This window comes from Solanum dulcamara, chromosome 3, assembly GCF_947179165.1.
Source record: "Solanum dulcamara chromosome 3, daSolDulc1.2, whole genome shotgun sequence".
NCBI lineage: Eukaryota > Viridiplantae > Streptophyta > Magnoliopsida > Solanales > Solanaceae > Solanum > Solanum dulcamara.
The window spans coordinates 50,418,671-50,442,681 of NC_077239.1; the positions used below are offsets into that span (position 1 = coordinate 50,418,671).

The window sequence follows — 24,011 nt, forward strand, 5'->3', positions numbered from 1 at the left end:
AACTCATGGATAAACACCCGCATACCTCTTAGAGTAAAGCTTAAAGAAAATAAATATAATTTATCATATAACCAAAATACTTTAGGCATGAGAGAACATAATTTATCGTCTAATCAAATTATTTTAGGTATGAGAGAACATATTTTATCATATAATCAAAATACTTTAGGCATGAGAGAACATAATTTATTATATAATTAAACTACTTTAGGCATGAGAGAACATAATTTATTATATAATTAAACTACTTTAGGCATGAGAGAACATAATTTATTATATAATTAAACTACTTTAGGTATGAGAGAACATAATTTATCATATAATCAAAATACTTTAGGCATTAGAGTAATGGAATGCACCAATTTAAAACATACTTGAAACAACCCACCAATTTACTTTAAAACCTTTTCATGCCTTCATATAAGGACCTTTGATAAATCAACAATTCAATGCATTTAAGAGCCAACATAAGCTATTATAAGATAGGTAATTAAACTTCAAGTACTTAATAATCTATGCATTTGGAATCATGATATGAAAATCCATAAAATTTCATACTTGAATTAAATAGAAGACTTTGATAATTCATTTGGGCTTCATGAATGAAAGGATCCATGAATCAATACTCACATACCTTAGATATGAAACTTTATTCAAAATCGAAGGACTTACTGAACACTCTTGAATTCTAGTTTTTTCTCCTCGTTGGTGCATTTTATGTACTACCCAGAGTATATGAATCACCGGAATAGTATTTCTACACTACTAAAATCTAAAACTATATTTTGAGAATGAGTAAAGAAGTGTATAGAGAGAAGAATTGCTTGAGAAAGCTTGATTAACAAAATGATGAAATAAGGTGGGTATTTATAGGTGTGAAGGAGGGACCTAACAATTATTAAAATAATTATAAAGAAAAATTTAAATATTTAATGGAGGATTGTAATGTCATGGATGATGTCAAATGGAGGACTATTGATGTCATGGTGATGTAAAATGGATCTAGATCTTCTATGGTTGGTGAGATGAATCTTCTTTTTTACGGAATACCCTTTTTCGGAGCTATATTTGAATAATATAACTTCTTAATTAGGATTTGGTGTCTCATATAAATTGTAGAACTAGAAGTTTTCTTTCATTTCGTTCAGGAATCAACTGATTTAGACATTCTACAGTGAGATATAGATTTTCTTCTACAAATACTCAATTTTATTACAACATCAGGTCATGCAAAGATTAATTTATTTGACCTACTTGGCCTATGAATCTTAAGATATGATCTCCCAAAAGTTGTAGGTAATGATGTTGGTGTTATTCAGAAATTTGAATCACATAATTTAGACCATCTTATGAAAAGTTATGCCTAAAATACAGAAACAGTGTCATTTTCATCGAGAGTTGAAACACCATATACAACGTTTTTAGGGGGTGTTACACAAGTGTTGATAGTTTTTCTGCCTGTCTGCATCTCCTTAGTATGTATTGGTGATAAGAAGTCTCCTTTTGTACTCTTCCAGAATATCCTCATTTTCCTTTTTATCTCTTTTCTCCTCACCTGGCTCTGGCACTTGTAAATGCTTAAATTTTAAGTGCTATCTACATCTTGGTTATTTGTTGAAGTCCCTTCTCCTTCCATGTTGATCGATGCCTCTATCCCAGGAGTAGGTGGCTTTTCTTCTACACTTTCACCATTCTTCTAACTAATTCATGAGGTTTCGACTATCATCAATAATATCTATGGCTTTATCACCCTTAATCTTCTTACTTTCTCCCTTGTTGTCACCTCTTTTTTCTTTGAACACTCCCCTAATTTGCTATTTTAATTCCCATCTTTCATAGATATAACCACATCTTTTCCTTGTTTCTCAAAAGTATCCTCAACTTAGTTTTTGGTAGATTCTTTTTCTGTCTTTTTCTGATTTTTCTATCTTTGGTGTTTTAGATGCTTCCCCTTCTTCCTTTTGATCATTTTTTCCTCATGCTTTTCCTTTTCATTCAAAGCATTAAAATTGTTTCCTATCATTAAACCCTCACCCCCAACATCTTCTCTTTTGAGTTCCAACATTGATTAATTCCATCTCAATTTCAAACTCTCCCCCTTCTAGCGCTATTCTTATGCCAAGATTCCTGATTTATGTTTTTTTTCTTTCCTGTATCCCCCGATCCTTCTTTTCCATCTCGATAATTTTTTTTGCATTGATAACCTCCTTGTTCTTATCAATTTTCATGTGTCTTCTACCTTTGGATATAATTCAGGATGTAGCACAAAATACTCCTTATCATTATGCTCCTGTAGTTTATAGTTTTTGCAATATTTGGGTAAATAATCATACTTGATATCAATCCATTTTGCTATTACCTCCCAGTCTTCTTCTTGATTCCCACATTAACTCATTTTTGAAAAATCACCAAGAAAATCCACCTCAACCTTGACTTTAGCACATCTTGGCCTTGTTTTATTACTTCTCGCCTGATCCACTTGCAAGGTTTACCAACAACAGAAGTAAGTGAGAAAATTGTTTCTCTACCAAAAAAATTTAGAGGCAGTGTTGGTAATGATATCCATGTAACCACACTTGAAGTTTCTTCCTTAGGATCAAACAGAGGATCCCATTTAAAAGTCCTCATTGGATAGTACCAATTCCTATGAGAAAAACAAAAAGTAGATTTTGATAAAAGAACATAGTCTTCCTTCCTTGACACCCGTATTAACACATATCTATTATATAGTAGTCCTACGTTAACGTCCCCTTTCAGTTCACATTGTTTAGGGATGATCTTCCTTAATTCATGAATGTATGTCCATCCGCATGAAAAATTTCCAACCACTCCATATTCTAGATCCTCATTGATTATCATATGTGCCACTTCCTCTTCCTCCCCGATTACTCTAGGCTCACCATGCAAATATGTTAAGTTCTTCCGAGCTAAAGGTACATGCACAGATATATTAGGTTCCAAAGTAAGACATATCGCCAATGGTATTAGTTGATTGTAATGTAGTTAAGGGTGGAACCGCCTCCATAGGTAACTGTCCATCGGTTTCAGTGGCCATTTCAGCGTGCAAAGGAAAAAGTAGGTTTTTAAATAAATTAGCCAAACACAAATTGCCTTTTTTTCAATAGCCATTTTTTGAAAAGCTATTTTTAAAAAGTGCTCCTAAAAATAAGAAGTTTTTAGCAGCATTACCAAATAGGCCCCTTATGCAATTTGAAAAGATAATTTTGTGGGCATTTGGCCATGAAAATAAAATATATATTTATTCACTTGGCCAAATTCATCAGTGGCCCCTTAAAGTTGGCATCAATTTTTACTTAGACACCTAAACCAAGAGATATTCATTTTAAACACCTAATGTAAGGGTATGATGTGTCATTTTGTCACTTTTTAAACAGCTGGCCCCTCACATGTTTTTGCACTTATCTGAGGTGCGTAGAATCTATTTTTTCACCTAATGTGGCACCAAAAAAGGCCTATAACGGTCATATCTCTCTTATCTATATATGTATGCCTCTTCTTCTTCATTTTTTCCCTAATCAGTTCTCTCTTCTTCTTTGTTTTTCTCTCTTTCATGCCCTAATTTCTTAGATTGTTTCTCTGATTTGGAAAAAGAAAAAGACAAAAATCAGTTCTCTCTTCTTCTTTATTTTTCTCTCTTTCATGTCACTCTTCTCCTACACTTTCATGTCGAGCTTCTCCAACTCTTCCATGGCCTCTTTGGATGAATGTCGATATTGTAAATGTGATAATGAAGCACTATTAAAGACTTCCTGGACCCAACTAAATACAGGTCGTAGATTTTTTACTTGTAAACTTTCAAAGATAAAATAATTCTTTATGTTAATATTTTTACTCATATATTGCAACTTTTATTCGATGTGAATTTTAAAGCTCCATTTATTTCTTGTAAGTACAACAAAAGAGGAATAAGTATTTTCTGTTAATTGTGGGCTTTTAAATTTTTTTTCTGATTGATTTTGTAGAAAATGGGTGGCTGTGATTTTTTTTATTGGTATGAAGATCGACACCCTCCTCAAGCAAATAAGGTGATTTGGGATTTGTTGAAGAAAGTCAAGGCTTTTGATAAAAAAATAAATCGAGCAAGAAATATATTTATTGTTGGTGTGATCGCTACTGGATTGGTAGCGATTGAAATATGGATATTGAAGCCTAATTGTTAAAATATGTTGTGTTTTTGCTGTAAAGTTATTTATGTTCTGGATAGATGGTGGTGCAGTATTATTTTGATGTTGTTGTTGCTGTAAAATTGATGTAAAGTTAATGTAAGGGTCTGATGTTGTTGTTGCTGTGAAGAAATAATCTTTATATTGTTGTTGCTATACATTTCTAGCTAGGCCACATTTGTATGTATTTTGATGTTATTATTGTATACAATTCACAATTCATATCTTGTTGAAGTGAATACATATTTCACTTGTTAAAAGTTCAAAATCCCTGCATAATGTAACTCAAAAATAGTGCACTGGTTAATACCAACAACAAAAATAGAGACTTCGTAAATTTAATACTAAAAACATTTAACAATATCAAAATGTAACTACAAAAACATAATCCACAATGAACTCAAAGTTAGCATTATGCTAAATACCACGATCAGTGGACTAGTTTAACAAGGTTACAATCCTCAAAAGACGTTACACTTTATGTTAAGCTGTTAAGCAATCTGCAATTAGTATTCAAAACTTCAAGCTGCTGTTACTTCTTTTTTTTGTTTGCCATTTGCTGCAACTGGTTGGTAGTGACAGCATATCTATTTTTCCATCTCAAGCCTCTAGGCTTAAAACCAAGGATAGGCCTGATGAACTTGCATTCTTAAAATTTGAACCTATTGGCAGAATCCTTTAACTTGAAGTTCCTAGCTGTTTTTACAGAAAAAGAGAAACCAACATTACTGAAGATTACAGCAGCTTAGTATGTAACCAAAGGAGAAAACAACATACATTGAGTATTTGGGTTTCACTTGCACTTGTGAATATGCCAAATCTAACATTACTTGATCTACCATATGATGGCTTCTTTGTCCCTCCTCTTGCAGAGTCTTCTCCAGTTGCTGCAATTCCTCTCTTTTGTCTAACAGTCTTTTTTCTCCTCCGAGGTAGTTGACTTGTTATTCCTCTTGTAAAAGGAATACTTGTATCCACATATGATGGTGGTTGGCTTGAGCTTGTATCATTCACCCTCTTAACTCTACTTGTATCATCACAAATTGTTGTTGAAGAAGCATACTTGCTTGATGTAATTGATGCAGGTTGGCTGAATGTTGTTGGTTCAGCTTGTAGAGTCTTTTTTTGTTCAGGTTGACTGAAGTTTTTTGGTTCAGGTTGGCAACTTTCTTATGAGCTTTGACCAGTAAATTGTGAATTATGGGTAGCTGCTTCTGAACTTTGACCAGTAACCTAAAAATTTAACCACAAAATATATGTTTATTAAAAATTCAACAAATGATTAAAAAAGACACAAGCAAGTATAAATTATGTTATCTTGTAATATCTCTTGTTATGACCTTGTTGTTTACACGTGGAACAAGTCTGTTTCACCCCTTGTTTGGACATTTTTCCATTTTTCTTTCTTGGTTCATCTTTGCCCTTTCTTCTACTTCTTACAGGTCTGTCAGGCATTGGTTTAGGTTCAGGAGGTTCAATCCTTGGATTGTTAGTTTCAGGCCACATCTCATATTTGGAATTGGTTGGATGAAATGACTATAAGCCTTTAAGAAGGTATCCTTCTTATACCAATGCTCCACAAGAGATTCAGGCTCTTGTTCTATGTGGTACAAAGCAGCAATAACATATTGGCATGGAATGTCTCTCAGTTGCCAAGTTCTATAACTACAAACTCTATCAGCCAAGTTAACTGTATGTCTGTACTCCCCTTCTCCAATCTCAAACCCAACATCAGCATTCCAAAGTACCTTACATGTCCTAAACTTGTCCTTATTCTCCTCTAAGATAAGTCTAGCCATAGGTGCAATATCAGATATCCAAGTGTTTGCAAACTTAATTATGTCCACAGTTCTTGTCATTATGTTTCTCCTAATTTCCTCCAACATGATTATCATAGATTTGTGTCTACATGATATGATCCATGAGTTAAAGGTCTCACACATGTTATTTTCAACTACATCATATTTGGAATGCTCTTGAAAGAATGCCCTAACCCATGACACCTTTGAATAATGCAATAGATCAACATAAATATCCTTACCAAGTTTGCTCATTTTATAAAGCTCATTCTTGAACTTTACTTCAAAACTTGACTTTGAATATCTTCAGAATTATTTTCTCCTTTTCTCTCCTTTCCAGGTTTGATTCCAATTAGACCAAATGTGTCTAGCACACATTCTAACTTCAGCATTTGGTAGCAGTTCGGCAACTGCTGCATGAAAACCCTGCAAAGAAAATAAAATGTAATTCAATACTTAATAGATAATCTAATAGCTTTAGCAAATGTAATATGTAATTATCTTTTGCATATCTGCCATCACAGTAAAGCCTTGTCCAGTACCCAACTGCAGGTCCCCTTTCAAGTAATTGATAAAGAAACTTCAACTATACTTAGTTTTCTTATCTACAACTGTCCAGGCTATAAGAAACATTTGATTGTTTTCATTCTTGCCAACTGCTACTAGAAGTTCACCCTTGCAAGCACCCTTTAAGAAACATCCATCAAATCCTATTATTCTTCTACATCCTTCCTTCCACCCCTTTTCAATGCATCCAAGCACACATAGAAGTAAACAAACAAATTCTTTTCTGGTGCAGTTTCTCCATCAATACTTAAAAAAATGGAACTACCAGAATTGATCTATTGTATAACCTCAGCATAATCACATAATCTTGCGAATTCCATATTCCAGTCACCCATGGATTCTCTAAGAATCATTAGCTTTGCCTTGTAACAGATGGTCCTACCTACATATAATCCTAACTTCTCCCTGCACAATTCTTGTATTTCCCAAATTTTTATGGATGACTGTTTAGTTATTTCATCCCTGAATTTGTTTGCTAGGAATTTACTTGTACACATTTTGTTCTTATTTGATGGAGAACACTTATGTATAGGATGGTAGTTCTTGATCAAAAAGTTGCTAGAATCTCTATCAATTGCACCATAACACAACCATTTGCATTTTTTTTGAATTTACATTTAGCCCTCACTCTATGAATTTTATTAGGCCTTAACTTAATCTGATAATTATTTTCTATTGCATAATTTGCCAAAGCCTTTCTAAATTGTTTAGCATTTTCAAAAATTATTCCAAGTTAAAAAATAGAGACTTCACATTCAGCATCATACCTGACATTTTTACTCTTTCTTCTTCCTGATTGATCAATACCCCTAACAACTTCTACATCTACCATATTTGTGCTATTATCACTATCACAGTCTGAGCTATCAATATACTCTTCATCTCCTCCTAATCTGCCAACATATATATCCTTCTTATTTCTTCCAATATCTTCAAAGCCTCTATCAATACCAACTTCACCTACTGGTATTTCTTTAGGTACTTTCTTTTTTCTCTTAAGATTAGGATTTCTTTTCTTCATCTTTTCAGATCTAAAGGATCTCAATTCTTCACCAACATCTGAACCATCTTCATCAGGAATGACATTTATATCTGAGTCACTACTAGGCAGATCTGACTCATTCACATCTAAAACATCCTCAGTCTCATTCACATCTGAAACAACCTCATTCTCCATATTTCCAACATCAACAGAGTCTGGCCATGGCAAAAGACCAACTGCAGTTAGCAATTCCTCTAACTCATCAATTTCATGGACCACATAAACATGAAAGTCATCACCATCTATTAAGTCTTTCACATAGTCTAACAACTGAATATCTGAAGTAACTTAGACAAATTCATTGTTAATTTCATTTTGACAGTAAAAACCCTTCACATTTGTGTACCCAAGGTCTTTAGTGTATGAAAGAAACTCGACAAGGCTAAAATGATCTTTATCAATGGAAACAACAAATACATCTACTTCTCCTCTGTAAGTAAGGTTAGTGTCTGCGATAACATGACCCCATGATGAAAACATGTCAATATATAGTCGTCCATATCTCAAAAAGGAAATACCCAAAAAGCCTCTTACTTTATCAGTGCAATTTCCAAAAAAAAACCTAGTTACAAAATGCTAACAGAAAGTGACACAACCAGAACATACACCTTCTTCTTCAAGGATGAAATATGCAAACACATACTAATGTCACTTTAAGAAACAGATGATAGAAATGTCAAAACGCCCAACAAAATTGCAATCTTCAACACTTGATTTCAACCTTTAAACCTGAAAATTGGCAACATAAACAAACATAACAATTAGTACTAACTAAGAATTGAATGAAAATCAAGACACATTGAACTTTCATACACTTACCTAGGTTTTGATCGGTGAAGAAGGAAGAGAGTTTCGTTTGAACTGAAGAGACAATGGACACAGTGTGTTGAAGATCAAGTTTTGGGCACTGAATGAAAGTCGAGGAAGATTGAACTTTCATACACTTAGCTAGGTTTGATCGGTGAAGAAGGAAGAGGGTTTCCTTTGAACTGAAGAGACAAAGGACAGAAGATCAAGTTTTGGGCATTTGATCTTAAAGTTATGACGTGTAAAGATGGTAGTGTTGACAGAATTTAATTGGTCAACTAATCTACGTGGAGAAAAGTGTAATACACGCTCTACACTCTAACTTCGGATTATTTAAAAAGTATCAAAATGACACATCAGACCCTTACATTAGTATGTCTAAAATGAATATCTCTTGGTTTAGGTGTCTAAGTGAAAATTAGTGTCAACTTTAAAGGGCCACCGATGGGTTTGGCCTATTCATTTTATTTGAATTTTTCAAATTTGTAATTGTTTGGCCATACTTTTTTGCGAAGAATATTTTGAACTTGAATGTACTTTTTTTAAAAGGAAAAAAAGGTCTGATATACCCCTCAACTTTGTCATTTAGAGTTGATATACCCTCTTAACAAAAGTGACTCATATATACCCCTACTGTTACCAAATGACTCACATATACCCCGACCATTACAAAAATGGCTCACTGTTATGATGCAAAAATCGAGGTCATGATGACACACATTCAAAAACTTATCCTGATATATAAGCCAAAAAGTAAACCACACACGAGACTCCCAAAAGGGAAAGTTAGGCCACAACCAAAAAGAAAAGAAGTACAAAGAAGAATTTCTCCAAAACCTGGTATCTTAAGTGTAAAAAACATATAATACAATTTTTGAGTATAAGTACATTACAAGTCTCTAATACAATTTTTGAGTATAAGTACATTATAAGTCTCTGAATAGTAGTAAAGACTGAAATAGAAGATGGAACTAATGGTGATCCAAAATACAGGATCTCACCACTACTCTGAAATAAGTATGTCCGCTAGAGATGATCAACCACCACGAGGAATACCCTAACTAAAATCTGCATCGAAAGTGACTAGAAATTGGAGTGAATACAATTCACATGTACTCAGTAGGTGAAATTGACTAAGCATAAGAAATTAATCAAATTTATAAAATAAACTAGAAAACACTTCCACTACATATAGAAAAGTCCCACTTTGGTATCAATGCGGTCAATTTATATAGAACAGCATGAGTAAAGTAAATATATAATGTCAAATCAATCTCACACATTATAAGATAAGTCAAGTAATTCAAAGAACAATGCAATGCAATGAGATAATGCAATGATATGGTGATAAGGTGGACTCAAGGCAATTGTTGTATACACTCTGTCGAGCTAAAACTTCCAGACAAAGATCCAAGGGGAACTCGCAGTCCATATATGTCACGACCCAAGCTAGGCCCTAAATATGACACGACAATTAGAATTCTGAGGGACTCCAACCAAGTATCTTAGCATACATAAAATCATAAAGCAGAAGATAAAGTCCCAAAGTAAAAGTCTCGAATAAAGAGAAACTCAAGTAACCTGTCCAAATAAATGGAACTATATCATCATAGTCTAACAATGTCTTTACTAGTCTAGATGGGGACGTAAGACAAGCCCTAGCTCACCCAAAGGATAAAAGATAACGTCATAGAAATAAATGTAAATTCAGGTTGGTTACGCCCTCAAAGCATGAGGACTCACCAATCAAGTGACAAAGCTAAGCAATCCAATCAAGCCACGAGCAGGAGGATGAGCGTGATGATTGTCGAGCCCTACATTATGATAAAATATAAATAAAAATATGTGTTAGTACATTAAAAGTACTAAGTATGTGAGAAACATGCATAATGTAGACATGATAGCATAATGAACATAAAACATATGATGCAACACCAAAAATTATTTAAAATCTTAAGATTAAAATCATAAGTTGTAAATGTGGTCAATGTATCATTTGAAATTATCATAAGGGCTCATAAGAAAACATAGTTCATTTGTGGGATATAACCTTTGACCGATATTTAAGACCATGTGAGCTATAACATGGAATCCGATGTTATTCTCACACCAAAAAAAGAGAGGCTACTTTCCAAGGTAGACTCTGTGAGTAACATCATTTATCATCATGAGCTATATGTAGATCTACTAACTAGGCCAATTTGGGCAAACCTACGTGGGCACGTAGTTTGAAACTAGAGGTTGCTACTAGAGCCCCTTGACTAAGCTCCACCTCAAAGTCCTCTCGGTGCTAAGTTAATATGCCAGCGGAATAGATAAAACATTAATCATCATATCATTAGGAAAGGCAATAGTAAATGCCATCCACATCATAACATAGTCATAAGAATAGCTCCTTAAAATCATGATTCATACAAGTATGAGAAAAATCTTTCACCTTTAAGAATCCGTAGGTAGGTAAGAAAACCTTCCACCCTTACATGAATGCATGATAAATCATTTCATAACCATTTATACTTAAAACATCCTTGAAAACGTAATTCATTACTTTCATAAATCCTTCATCAAATTCATGATCAAATTCCATAAATTCACACTTTAAATTAGCATAAGGCATGGGTCCATGTAAAACACATCAAAATCATGCCATTAAGATTGAATCATGCATAATTAAATCATTGAAATCAAGTAAAAGCATAATTGAATTGAACTAATGCAATTTCATCAAAACTAGGGCTAAAAAGTAATTCATATAGAGGTTAATTAAGAAATCCTTTGGGATTGGGACTCCATGGATGAAAGGGATCTATGGATGAATTTCCGTATACCTTGATAAAAAAAAACCTAATGCAAGCTCTAACAATGGAGGCTTGAAGGACTTGATCTTGAAACCCTAGCCTTTGACTTGAAGAAGAAGCAAACCTTTAGGAGAGAATTTCTAGAGAGGGAATTATTGCATAGAGTAATTTGAGAGGGAATGAATTGAATTTGAGGAAATTAGGTACTTATAGGCTTAGCAAAACATCCCAAAACAACATAATTTAGGCATCAATAGGATAGGAATTTCCTAAGATACCCTTCATTAAATTTGGCCGGAAAAATTTACAGACGGAGACGTACGGGTCATAGGTCCTACAATGGGTCGTTCAATGGAATCATAGAAAATCATATCCAAAAGTTGGGGTCACTGGAAAATGACCTACGATCCCGACCTATGGGTCGTCATCCACGTTTGTCCTACATGGGTCCATAAATCCACTCTCTGAATCTCTTACCTATGACCACTTCCTACGAGTTGTAGGTCGTTTAACAAATGGTATTGTTTGAACACAAAGCCCAAGCCTTTAGATCTCATCTTATGGACCTGTAATGACCCTCGTGGTCATTTTCATATTTTTGTGTGCTTTTATAATTTTCGCTCCCCGTAGCTTCTTTGTAGTATTCATGAGGTGTTGGGATGGCTGGCACTCTTCCAGAGGAGTTCGAGTGTTTTGAGTGAGTTTCGCCATTTTTTAGGCCCAAGGATTGAAAGAGTTGACTTTAGTCAACATTAGGAGATTCTAATATCGGATGATGATTTTGCATCAGCTCCGAAAGGGTCATTTTGGTCTAGTGTGATGATCGATTCGGGATTCGGGGCTATCATTTTGAGTTTGTGCGATTAGGCATTTTAGTTTTGAAAATTTGGCCAAAGTTTGACCTCGGTCAACATTCTTGGTAATCATGCTAGGATTGAAATTTTGGCAGTGCAGTTAGCTCCACAATGCCAAGTTTGGTTTAGAATGCCCTTTGGTTCGGTTCCCGAAGCTTCCGGAGTGAGTTAGTGACTTTGGTTGCATTGTTTGTGAATTCTTTGTAAGTGTTGACTTTGGTCAACATTTCTATTGGTCGTTTCTTTGATTCCATTTGGTCCAGAATGTCGTTTCCAATAAGATAGCATGGTTTGTTTATATCGATAGGGTTCCGAACGAGCTTCGAGTCCCCGATGGGGAATGTTTTCATCCTTGTAAGTTACTGATGTTCATCTGCTGGTGCAGCTAATATTTGTTCTCCACGATTGCGGGCCCTTGATTGGGTTCGTGGAGGTCTAGCCATGATGTGCTACGCATTCGCGGGAGGACCTCCACGTTCTCAAAGGCCAATTGACCTGAGTTCCGCAATTGGAAGAGGAGCTCTGCGTTCGCGGAGGCCACTGGGCCAATGCTCTGCATTCTTGGACTAGCCTCTACATTCACGAAGAGTCAATTGACTGACCTCCGCTTTTGTGGAGCTATTTTCGACATTCGCAAAGGCTAAATGGCCTTGCACCCGTGAGCTATTAAGCTCATTTTCAACATATAAGTCCCGATCACCAACTTGGTAAAACTTCAATTTTGAGAGCATTTCTTGGCAAAATTAGGTGATTCTTGTTGGAGAGTGCTGGAATTTTGTGTGGGTACGTTCTGGGGTTGTTGAATCTTCCATTTCTCTTGGTAATTTTCGTTAATTTCTCCTAAATTTCAGTTTTTGATCACTTTTGGATTTTATAGTTGTGGGACTATTTTAGGTTGAGTTTTTCTCGGATTGTTCTTGTTTTTGGAGCATGAATTCCTTGATCACATTGGAACCTTGTGACGAAGTCATATTTGCAATTTTGTGTACGGGTCCCAAGGTCCAATTTTATCCCCTCTTAAATTCGAATTTGTAAATTTTAATATGGATATCAATTGTCTTGTTTTGATGTTCTATCCGCTAATTTAATAGTGTGGCACCGTTCGAAGGCTCTACAGAAAGGAAAAGCTCCAAAATAGAGTTTGGGTGCGCTTTCATCCTTGAGTTAGGTTACAGTTTTTCTTTTAGACTTGGTTTGGTTAGTTTATGTATAGGTATAAGAGTAGTTGGATCGTTAGGAAGGATTATAGGTTATGATTTTAGGATTCCAGGATTTTTTAGAATTGAAATGGCCATGTTCGAAAATTTTAGCTAGTATTTAATCGTTTAGCCTTGGTTTAGGTTGACTTTTGGTTTGCTTGACAATTTAGCTCCTTAGTATGCTTTTAGGTGATATGAAACTTAGTCCTTGTGCATTTTGAATGTTAAGTTATTTAGTTGCCTTGGTGTGGTTATCTTTGATTTTATCATTGTATTTTATACTTGTTGGGCTCGAGGCCTTGAGCTTGGACTAGCTAGAGTCCCAAGTTAGTACCGCTACTATATGACTGGTGTTTTCTTGCTTTTGGTGTGATGATTTTGTGGTGTGGAGTGTGGATTTTTTGATGGATCGCATTAATTTCATTTACATATGTTAGCTGCATGGACCTAACTTTTGGTAATGGGAAGGGGATAAGATCGGTATTGCACTTTATTTAAGGAACTTAGTATTTGAAGGGAACTATTGTCATGGTTTATACCCAAACGAGACTTATATGGTTAATTTGGCTAAAATGGGCTTTCTACGATTAAATTGGGGATATTTTTGAAGTAAGCATGACTTGTATGACATTGAGCATATTTAGTTAACATGGCTTTATATTGCACTTTTGGGTATTATTGATAAGTGTGAGGTACTATTCCAGGCGGCCCGTTGGCTTGGGTTCGAGCTACATCTTGCCATTTTACTATTGATAGTTCCGAGGTATCATTCTGTGCGGCCTGTGGATACCTATCCGGTTTACACATTCACTATTGATGAGTTCGAGGTTCCATTTTGAGGGGCTCAAAGACTCCTCCAAGTTTTACTTTTTAGCATCTAGCCACTGCATTGCATGATCGTGTTTGTTTATATGACGGCACTCTTTCGTGTACTTGGGTGGTGCTCTATTCGTGATATTTGTGTGAGTTGTCTTTGTTCTGGCTTATGATTATTGGTTATTAAGCTATTAGTTAGTAGTTGTAATTGCTATCTTACTCTTTTATATATATATTCTTTCTGAGCTCGGTCGCTGATGATGCGTACTGGGTACCTCGTGTTTTGGTACTCATACTGCACTTCTGCATCTTTTCCTGATGCAGCTCCAAGTATGATCCACCCTCTTTGAGCGTTGGATCTTCCGCAGCTGTCCCAGACTTGGATCTTGATGAGCTCTCGGCATTCAGAGACTTGTTACTTTCCTTCTTTTGTTTTGACTTGTATATTTTGTATTTTGACGAGTCAGATCTCTTGTGTATATAGCTTTCAGTATTTAGTAGCCCTTGTAAAGGTGACACCAGGTCTAGGGATTTGTCTGTGTCAATTTGTCCTTTTTGGTCACTTTAGGGTCTCTTTTGTATATTTTGTATCGTATTGCAGATTTATGATATGACTCACTTCTTGTATTTACTATTCTCGTCTTCTGCCTCTTATTATTATTATGTTATTAAGTTGTTGTCTTCTGCAAATTCTATCTGTTGGGGTTTTAGGCTTGCCTACGATAGGGGTGTAGTAGGTGCCATCATGTCCCAACTGCAGTCATCACAGAGAGGTATCAGAGTTTTAGATTCATCGGTCTCACTAGTACAAGAGCAAGTATCTAGTAGTCTCGCGGATCGGTATGATGATGTTCGTACCCTATCTGCGAAAGGCTATAGGGCATTCTTAGAAAAACTTTCGTTGTTTTGTTCCTTATCGTGTGGTCTAGACTGTAGCAACTTCTGAGTATTTGCTTGTTTCATTCCTTCGCAGATGCCTAGGACGCGGTCAAATACAGGAGGTCAAGAGCCTCCTGCACCAACAAGTGGGCCTCCAGCTACGGGTCGAGGTCAAGGTCGACCTAGAGGTCAAGGCAGAGTGCGAGCCCCAACACCAGCTAGAGATCAGGAAAGGGTACCATCACCAGAGCCCAAGATAGAGGTTGAGCATGTTCAGCGTCAGCCAGACATTGTGGGAACAACCTAGCCTCCTCCAGGGTTCGTTGCCACGCCAATTCTTCATGATACACTAGCACAGATCCTTAGCTGCATGGAAGGTATGTCCCAGACAGGGACTTTACCTAGCACTTCAGTCGGACCTTAGGTCCAGGATGAGGCTCAAAATCCAACCGAGACAGAGGCACAAGGTGTTTAGATTCTGGCATTATAGCCTGCTTTTGAGGCTCCTTGATTGGTATTTATTTTAAATGATAACTCTACCAACCAAAAAGTGAACAAATTTACCAAAAAAATTGGACATATTCAAATTGATGTTTTATGCACCCAGGTACTTGAGCCCATCACGGCCCTGTTGGTTGGCTACTTAAAACTTCCGTCTTGTTGGTGGGGGTTCGATTCCCCACCTTGTAATTCCCTTCTCCGCTATATAATTAAAAGGAATTAAGAAAAGGGTGCTTGAGCAAAAAGTTAAGACAGTCTACTCATGCCATTCCTTCACAGAGTTCCAGTTTCCACTATCACCTACGAATATGTCCAAAAGGAACAACTATCATACTGCAAATTCACAGAGCCATTCTGCCTAAGCATTATCTAAGTTGGATAAAATACAAATACCCAGATGCTTGGTCAATTGATATACTCCATTTTTACACAGTCAAAAACATCCTCTGTGGATCAAAGTTTTTAGTGACACAACTAAGAATCCTAAGTATATTTAACACTTATATGAGAGAATACTCTATAATAATTGGAAACCAGGAGCTAAAGGATCACAGGGAATTGATTGCTTCTATTGCCAATAACAACAACAACAACATACCCATGAAATACCACAAGTAGGATCTAGGGAGGGTAGGATGTACGCAAACCTTACCACTACCTCATGGAGATAAAAAGGTTGTTTCCGAAAGACCCTCGGCTCAAAAGTCACAGTCCCAAGAAAAAGAGAAAAATAATATATATAGCATAATGGCACAAAAAAATGAAAAGCGATGCAAATTTTACAAGACAAGAACAATAATGACTTCTATAGCCAATAAGGCTAAGAAATTTCAATCCTTTCCAACTAACCTTTGGCAACTTTCACCTTTTATCCTCCAGCTTACATGTACGGCAAGGTAGACAAACATGATAATTTTACACTCATCTTAGTATAGAGTCAGGCATTGGGATAGTATGCATGTTGAGTTTTGCCACAACTTGTCTAATATTTTTCTTACCACAACCTTTTGGCCTCTTGATGTTTTTAAGATTTAGTCTATTGAAATGATATACTTCTTAGCATTTTAAAAAAGGAACATGGATCTAGATATAAATACTAAAGATAAATTTATCTGGCATTTCAGGAGGAGAAATACTAATTTAGATGCCTAACAAAAGCACAGAAAGTATACCTGATTCTTCACATGCTGCTCCTTTAACACGGTAAAGATAGTTAATGGGTCTGTTATTTGTCTTGGTAATTTCAGAAAAAGTTCCACTATATAAAGCAAAATCACATATGCACAAAATCGTGGTGCGATCTGACTTAACTGTGAACTCGATGAAACAATCTTGCCAGTGTGAAAAATATACGATTAAAGCAACAGGGCAAACCAATCAGTTCTTCAATTAATGGGATATAGCAGGACATTAACTTCTGTACCTCTGATTTTTCACAATACTAAGTAAAGGATCCCTCCAAATTCTCAATTGCTAAGTCTGAGGATAAAACAAATGATAGAACCACACACATATTTCAGCCTGCTACCTTTATTGCACCAATCTCATCAATCTTTGAGCTCTTGTGCTGCAATATTTCAGCATGTGAATACGGCAGAGTTAGAAAAAGATGAAGATACAGGTCCTAATGTAAGATCACCTATGTAACTTGTTCAGAACAATAAACTTGAAACTTTCTGGATACTTGTTTGGTTAAGTTCTTCATAAAGTTTGCGAAAAAAAGTTTCTGGTTTACTTTTTGAAAAAATAGAAATATTCAAATAAAAAAACACGCAACTTCAACCGGAAAAAAAAGGTACTACAACTATCCAGACATCTTTCTCACAAAAATGTTTCCTCAAAAATATTTCTCCAAGGAAAACACTTAAAAGAAAGTTGTTCAAACACCACCTTAAAGTTTGCAAATATGCCAAAGGTAAAGGAACATATAAACTCAAAATTATTCAGTTCTACCTTGCTTCTCTTGTGTTTGTGAACGTCATTAAGTTCCTCCTCTCCATCATGCTTCCTTTTCTGGGATCAATGAAAATATCATAATCAGTCAAACCTTTCAATACTGTGAAGTACCATTGTTGCTTCTGGAAGAAGTCCTAAACTCCAGCAAAAATTGGTGATTTTCAGAAAGCATCTCAAGCAGACAGTAGATAAGCATCACTAGAGCAAGAACTTACATTGGAAAGGGAAAAAACCTAGTTTTGCAAATAGAAGTTTACAACATCAACCTAGTCTCATCTAATTTAGTACTAATACATGCTTGCATATGGTAGACTATCCAGGACGAGAGAAATAGAAGATGCGTTGACGATGGTGCCAACTCTATTCACAAGACAAAGGCTAATTGTATATTTTTGTTTTGTTTTAGGTGTAGACTGGAATATGTAAATGAGGTGGAAATAGTGCTATAGGTTTTAGAATCACTTTGGCGCTAGCTGAGGCTGTCTTTTGTTTTTGATATTCCCTCTGATATTAAAAAGCGAACAGAGTCTTTGTGCTGTATCATTTGTAAAATTTTACATTACCTTTTCAGAAAATGAGATTAACATATTCAAAGGTCAGAAGAGAGAGGATAGCTTGAGCTGTATCAAAGCTACAGCAGCAAGAAAGAGTTTTATGCTGATGTCAAAGTATCTGAATAAACTAAACATAGACCAAACTCAACATTTTGCCTTATTAACTAAAGAGTCAAGCAACAGATCTTTTCACAGGTTCCAGGTCACATTTTCAAGAAAGGTAAACTTTCATTTCCTTGACTTTTTCTCCCTGCAATCCGATAAAGGTAACCGACAACAGGAAAGGATAACAAATTCGATAGAATTGAATGAATCAATGAAATTTAAGCAAGGGTAACTTTCAGCAAAGTTCTACTATCACATGACAAACATTTCATCAGCTTTAGACAATTCTATTAAGAAAAAAAAAATATTTAGCAAATTAATTTGAAAGAGCTGTTCTTTGAACCAGTCATCTAAACTTCCTCATACCAAAAAAGGCAAAAGGCAGATGATACATTTTGTAAGAATCAACATATCGCACCAATTGTCTCAAGGTTTTGCTAGTAGCAGACCTTCTCGTGATGTTTCTTCGAATGATCAGCACCAGAATCATGATGAACACTTTTATCTCTCTTTTTGTCTCTATCCTTGTCTTTACTTCGATCTCTATGACGATGTTTGTGCTTCTTATGCTCTTTGTCCTTCTCCTTGTCCTTATTTTGTGTTTTTTATGCTTCTTCTCCTTGTCTTTCGACTCACTTTTGGATTTTCCAGCTACAGTAGGAATGCCTTTCTCAGACTATGAAACAGAAGAAGTTAAAGCATTACTTAAAAGACACTTAATTTAAATGGATCGTTGTCACTTAAGTTTCAATCAGTAGATTTCTTACAGGAGGCAGATCCACTGGAGCCGCTTCACGTAGTTGAAAAGCTTCTCCAAGAACATCTAGGTCAAATGGCTGGATGCGGGAACTCGTCTCTCTTGACAAGGAAGTATCCTGTATAAGCTGATCCAACTGCATCCCTTCCCCTTTCCTAATTTCTCTGTCTCCCACCACATTGTGAAGATAGTGGGTATCTGAAATAGACAACGGAAGTGACCTCTTGCAGAAGAACTCATGATGAGGCAACAATTTGAAGTGACTAATAAGATCCACAGCACATGTAAATTCTCTGGGCCCTGGTAGTGCATTTTGACCAAACTAAAACAGTTATAAACTAAAGATCTCTTGATTAAAAATGACAGGCATTCTAAAGATAAACATATCAGAGCCTGATGATGCATTAAAATTAAGACTCTGATATGGTTATCTTGGTTAACAAAAAGATAACCATATCAGAGTCTGAAATCTGAATTTCAATCCATCATCAGACATCAAGAGATAAATCCAAGCACTTCGGGAAAACCCATAAGCTTTTGTTTTTAGATAAGTAAAATAAGCCCCATATTCTTTAGTAGTCCCGCTATCTTTACAGCACCTCACACGTGATCAAAATATTAATTCCCTTCGTCAAGATTTAATCAATTTTGGCTTATAATAGTCACAATGATCTAAAGTCAAAGAATTATAATCTGACAGCTAACCCCATCCAGGTGATGAAGGAAAATGCTTGAGGATACATTGATTTGTGATGACAAACTTTTACAAAAACTCATTCTATGATAAACAATTATGCCACATGTAAGGCCCCAAAGATATAACATAGCATCACTAGTCCTTTTCTCTTCTCCAAAATGAACCATGCATCCTTCGGATGCAGAAGAACAACACAAAAATGAGAAAGCAGTAAAAGATCACTTTTACATCCTGAAAGAGAGAACTGCCACAAAACATGGATTGCAAGTGCAAATAAATTAGCCAGCTGCACATTTGAACAAATAACTGATGAAATGAATTTCATTTTACTGTATAACAGAAGCTAGTTATGCATATAAAGATCCTCGCAATATCAAATATCTGCAGTAGTCAATATAGGGAAACATGCAAAAAGACTCTATGTTACTACTTCTGTTTCAAAGGGAAAAGCAAAATAATATAAGGGTCTTACCTCTTCCAAATCTCTTGCTATCAGGATCCATAAATTAGTAACAAGTATGTGAGTACAACATTATCTCCTGGAAAGTATCAATAGGTTAGAAAAGGTCCATAACTATCTTTCCAGGCAACAGTCAGAGTACAGCACTGGAACTAAAACAGAATGGATTGTATAAGCAGAAACTAAGAGATGTAAGAGTAATATTGAGACCACCACAAAGAACAAAGAAGTATTAAAAGATGGAGGATGGTCCCTGCTTGCATTTGGTGGACAGTTTGGAAAGGAAGGAACTCTAGATGCTTTGAGAACAGCAGCCAAACAGTGCAGAAAATCAAACTTAACTGTATTAAGCTCTTTTGTTTTTGGTGCAACCAGAAACACCCTAAGGATAGACACATTAAGTTCCTGTCAAAAGAGTAGAATGGTTTTGCTCACTTGTATATATGGTTCCAGTACAACCCATGTATTGGCTTTTTGTCTAATACCTACATGTTACCTTCTCAAAAAGAAAAAGAGCTCATCAACCTCTATTTTACCTTGTCCAAAAAAAAGCTACCTGACGCCCTCATTTTACATAATCTCTCCAGGTCTAACAAAACCAAAATATGAAGCATCGGAAAAAATAATGTGCCAAAACAAAGCAAAATCCAGAACAAAATTACAACCTTTTTGGGTGAACTTAATAGAGAATTCAGAATGTGGGTTCACACAGAGATGCACTCATATTTTCAACTATTTTCAATTTCTAAAGCTCCATCTTCACGAGGGTTTGGGAAGTCTTAGAGTGGACATGCAAGGATACTTCCACAAGGAACGTGGAATGAGATAAAACTAAAAAACAAAATCTATTAAGAAATGAAGTAGGTAAAATGTTACTCAATGTTCAGCACTATGATTTTCACAAGATGTAGAAGGTTCTTTCTCTTTTAGGTAAGGAGGCAAGTTGTACTTAAGCAATGATGTCCACATCTGTGATGACAAGGCAGAAGACATAGATGAAAAAAGGAAGTGGTACAGAATGTTTAATCAGATTGTTAATGGGGAACAAGGGAAGTCCCAAAAAGAAGAGAAAATAAAAGAAAAAGCTACTTGTCTTTAGTAGACAATCACGACAGGAATAGCAAACACCAAGACATCAAAATTTTATACAAAACTAACGATAACATAGTTTCCAATTGCAAAAGTCTCGTAAGTTTTCTTTCATTTTTAATAAGTAAATACCACATCCCCTAAGCAGTAGAAGTACCTAATAAAATATTTTATCGTAAGCTTGAAATATGCCTCTTATCTAAACATGCAAAAATGGAGACCCCACTAAACAACTAACAACAGTAGGCATCTTCACCATGAATAAAATTGATTTTCCTCTCACTCTCTTCTTTCTGCGTTCCTTTTTTACAGCTAACAGCAATTGTATCATTCCTCATTCAGGAAAATCTTATACTCAGAAACTTCAATTAGCTACAGTCCCATTATTACATTTGTAGAGATTCATTGTGATGTCTGTCAAGAAATAGCAGACTATCAGCCCCAAGCTCAACATTTATAGGAAATTACTCTACAAATGCTACAAGACCAATAAATTTAAGTTTTGACCATAGCAATCACATTACTGAGCAAGGTACCAGAAAATTAAAGTGTAAGTGGAGATTTGAACTCTGAATACCATCCAGAGTAGCTGATTCTTGCCCTACCCTCAAATTTCAAATACACACAAAAATCAATGCTTTAAAAGCACAATCAAATCTCTAATCATTTCACTAATGAATGAAACATCTTGATCTGAGAATTTGAACAACAGCTGGATACAAAATTTGCAAATAGGGAAAAGGAGCTTACGATCCAATAAGTTAATTTTGGAATCCGTGAAAGTCGTCAGTTGAGGCAAGGAATTCAAAGTTAGGAATTAGGTTTTAGCAATTGATCACAGGCTTCATCTTCGAATTAATATTTGCTTCAACTGAAAATAAACCCTAATTCCGAATGGCGATTAGCTCAGGAGAGAAGAAAACGGACTTCTTATTTTCCTTGTTATGATATACTGTCAACCTATTATTATATTATTATTATTATCGTAATCTGACATTACTGTTCCTCATTTGACTTTAATTGTCCCTGATCTGACCTATCTTGGAGGGAGCTTTCCGTCATTTCCGATGACACCTCCATGAAAGGCTGAAAAAACAAAGCCATGGCCTTCTGTTCTTTTACAATGAAAATTGATGCCATAATTTTAAATTTTTAAAGGATTCTTGAATTTTAATATTAAGAATTGAGGAAAAAATTTACAAAAAATATTTGAATTAATCATATCAATTAGAAGCTAAAGCAAAGATGAAAATGTTTATAAAGGAGTACATTCTAACCTCAATGTGATAGTTGCAAAGATTAGCTCGTGTGACACATCTAATACATGATCTCTTGTTTGAAGATCCTTATGACATAATCATATTTTTATTAGATTTATGCTACAAAGTTTGTGTATACTTGCAATAGAAGTTGATCAGTGGAAGTGATCATATATATGAATAAGGTTTTGATTTCAGATGTCTTAATTTCTTATTGAACCTTTTGGTTATTCTAAAAACTAGTGATGTTCAGAAGAAAAAATATCTATAATCTAGTTATTTTTTGTCTTATGTTTAGTATTTTCAATCATCTTTTATTATCTCTTGAAGCTTAATACTTAATACTGTGTTCTTGATGTATAGGATTAAAATAGAAAAACTTGAAGCCAAAAAGAAAAATTTAGGACTTTAAAGTTTGAGCATCGTGTTGCATCCCCGTCAATAAGCATTCATAGTAATTATAAACTTCTTTGTATTTCATTCTTTTCATGATTACTTAGCAATAAAAAAAAGATATTATAAATGAAGAAAATTTAAATCCCTAATCTTAGGGTGAGAACAAAGAGAATCAAAGTACAATGAAAAGTTTCATAAGTACCATATTCATTAACAGTTAACATGCACAATTGATAGAGCTTAGTCAAGCAACAAGTAAGAAACGGTAAAGGATATGCAACACAAAATATTTCAAAAAAAAGTAACCCGGCTTCACTAAAAACAAAAAATAGTAGGGGTTTGCTGAACTTGGAGGCTGGAAGTACAAAAGCTAGTGAAGAAGCCATGCAACCACAACATTCAAACCTACACACAAAAATTTAAAAGAACACGAAGAATGAAAAGACTAAAACAGTAGTAGAGGAAGAATTAAGCAAACCTAGATCTGGCCTAGATGATAATTGATTCCTTCTTCGGTCCCTTGAGGATTGAAACCCCACACCTGAAAAGATAGATCAGAAGTTAAACAATAACTATCAGAAAAATTTATACAAAAAGTAAATGATCTCACCTTGATACTATAAGCGAAAAAATCGAGACCACTAAGCATGAAGAAGGGCAAAAGGATGAAGCATCTTAAACTGATGGTTTAGGCGATAACAAGGAGGCATCTTTCTCAAGCGGCGAGGAAGACAAAGAGATAGAGTATCAGACACTCTGTTAGAAAAGTCTCTATTAGTGTATGAGTAGGTTTTTTTTTTAGGACCGGATCATTTGCTGGACCTGACCTGTTATCATTCTTATTTCTGTTTAATTGGTCTTTCTTCGTAGTAAGAATTTTTGTTTTTGAATAAATAAAATACGATCCATGGACTTAAAATTTGACCCCAAAAAAATTGAACGAAAGCGCGAGAAAATGGATTGGGATAAAGTCCAAAATTTGAGAATGAAAAGCACGCGTAAAAATGGAGGAAAAATAAAATCGACAACTGGTCAGGGTGAGCGATGTGCTAGCATGCGTCCTTATAGAGGCTGTCGAGGTCCCTGGAAAGAGTGTCATGCGCTACGCGCCAGGCGCCGCGCCTGACACTTGCAGGCTTAGTCTAGGCATTTTGAATTTTTGAGGTTGTTTTTTTAGGGAAGATCTTGTCACGATCCGATTTCTCAGGTCATGATGACACCTACTACAAACCACCGACCAGTAGGTAAGTCTAAACCATAACCTGGAATCAGAAGTGTTTGACTATCAAGTG

The 24,011-nt window shown here is 35.4% G+C and overlaps 1 pseudogene; it reads right to left on the minus strand.

Annotated features, from left to right (window-relative positions):
• Positions 1-9,873: 9,873 nt before the first annotated feature.
• On the minus strand, positions 9,874-23,544 carry LOC129882589 (mediator of RNA polymerase II transcription subunit 19a-like; annotated as a pseudogene).
• Between the last annotated feature and the right edge of the window lie 467 nt (positions 23,545-24,011).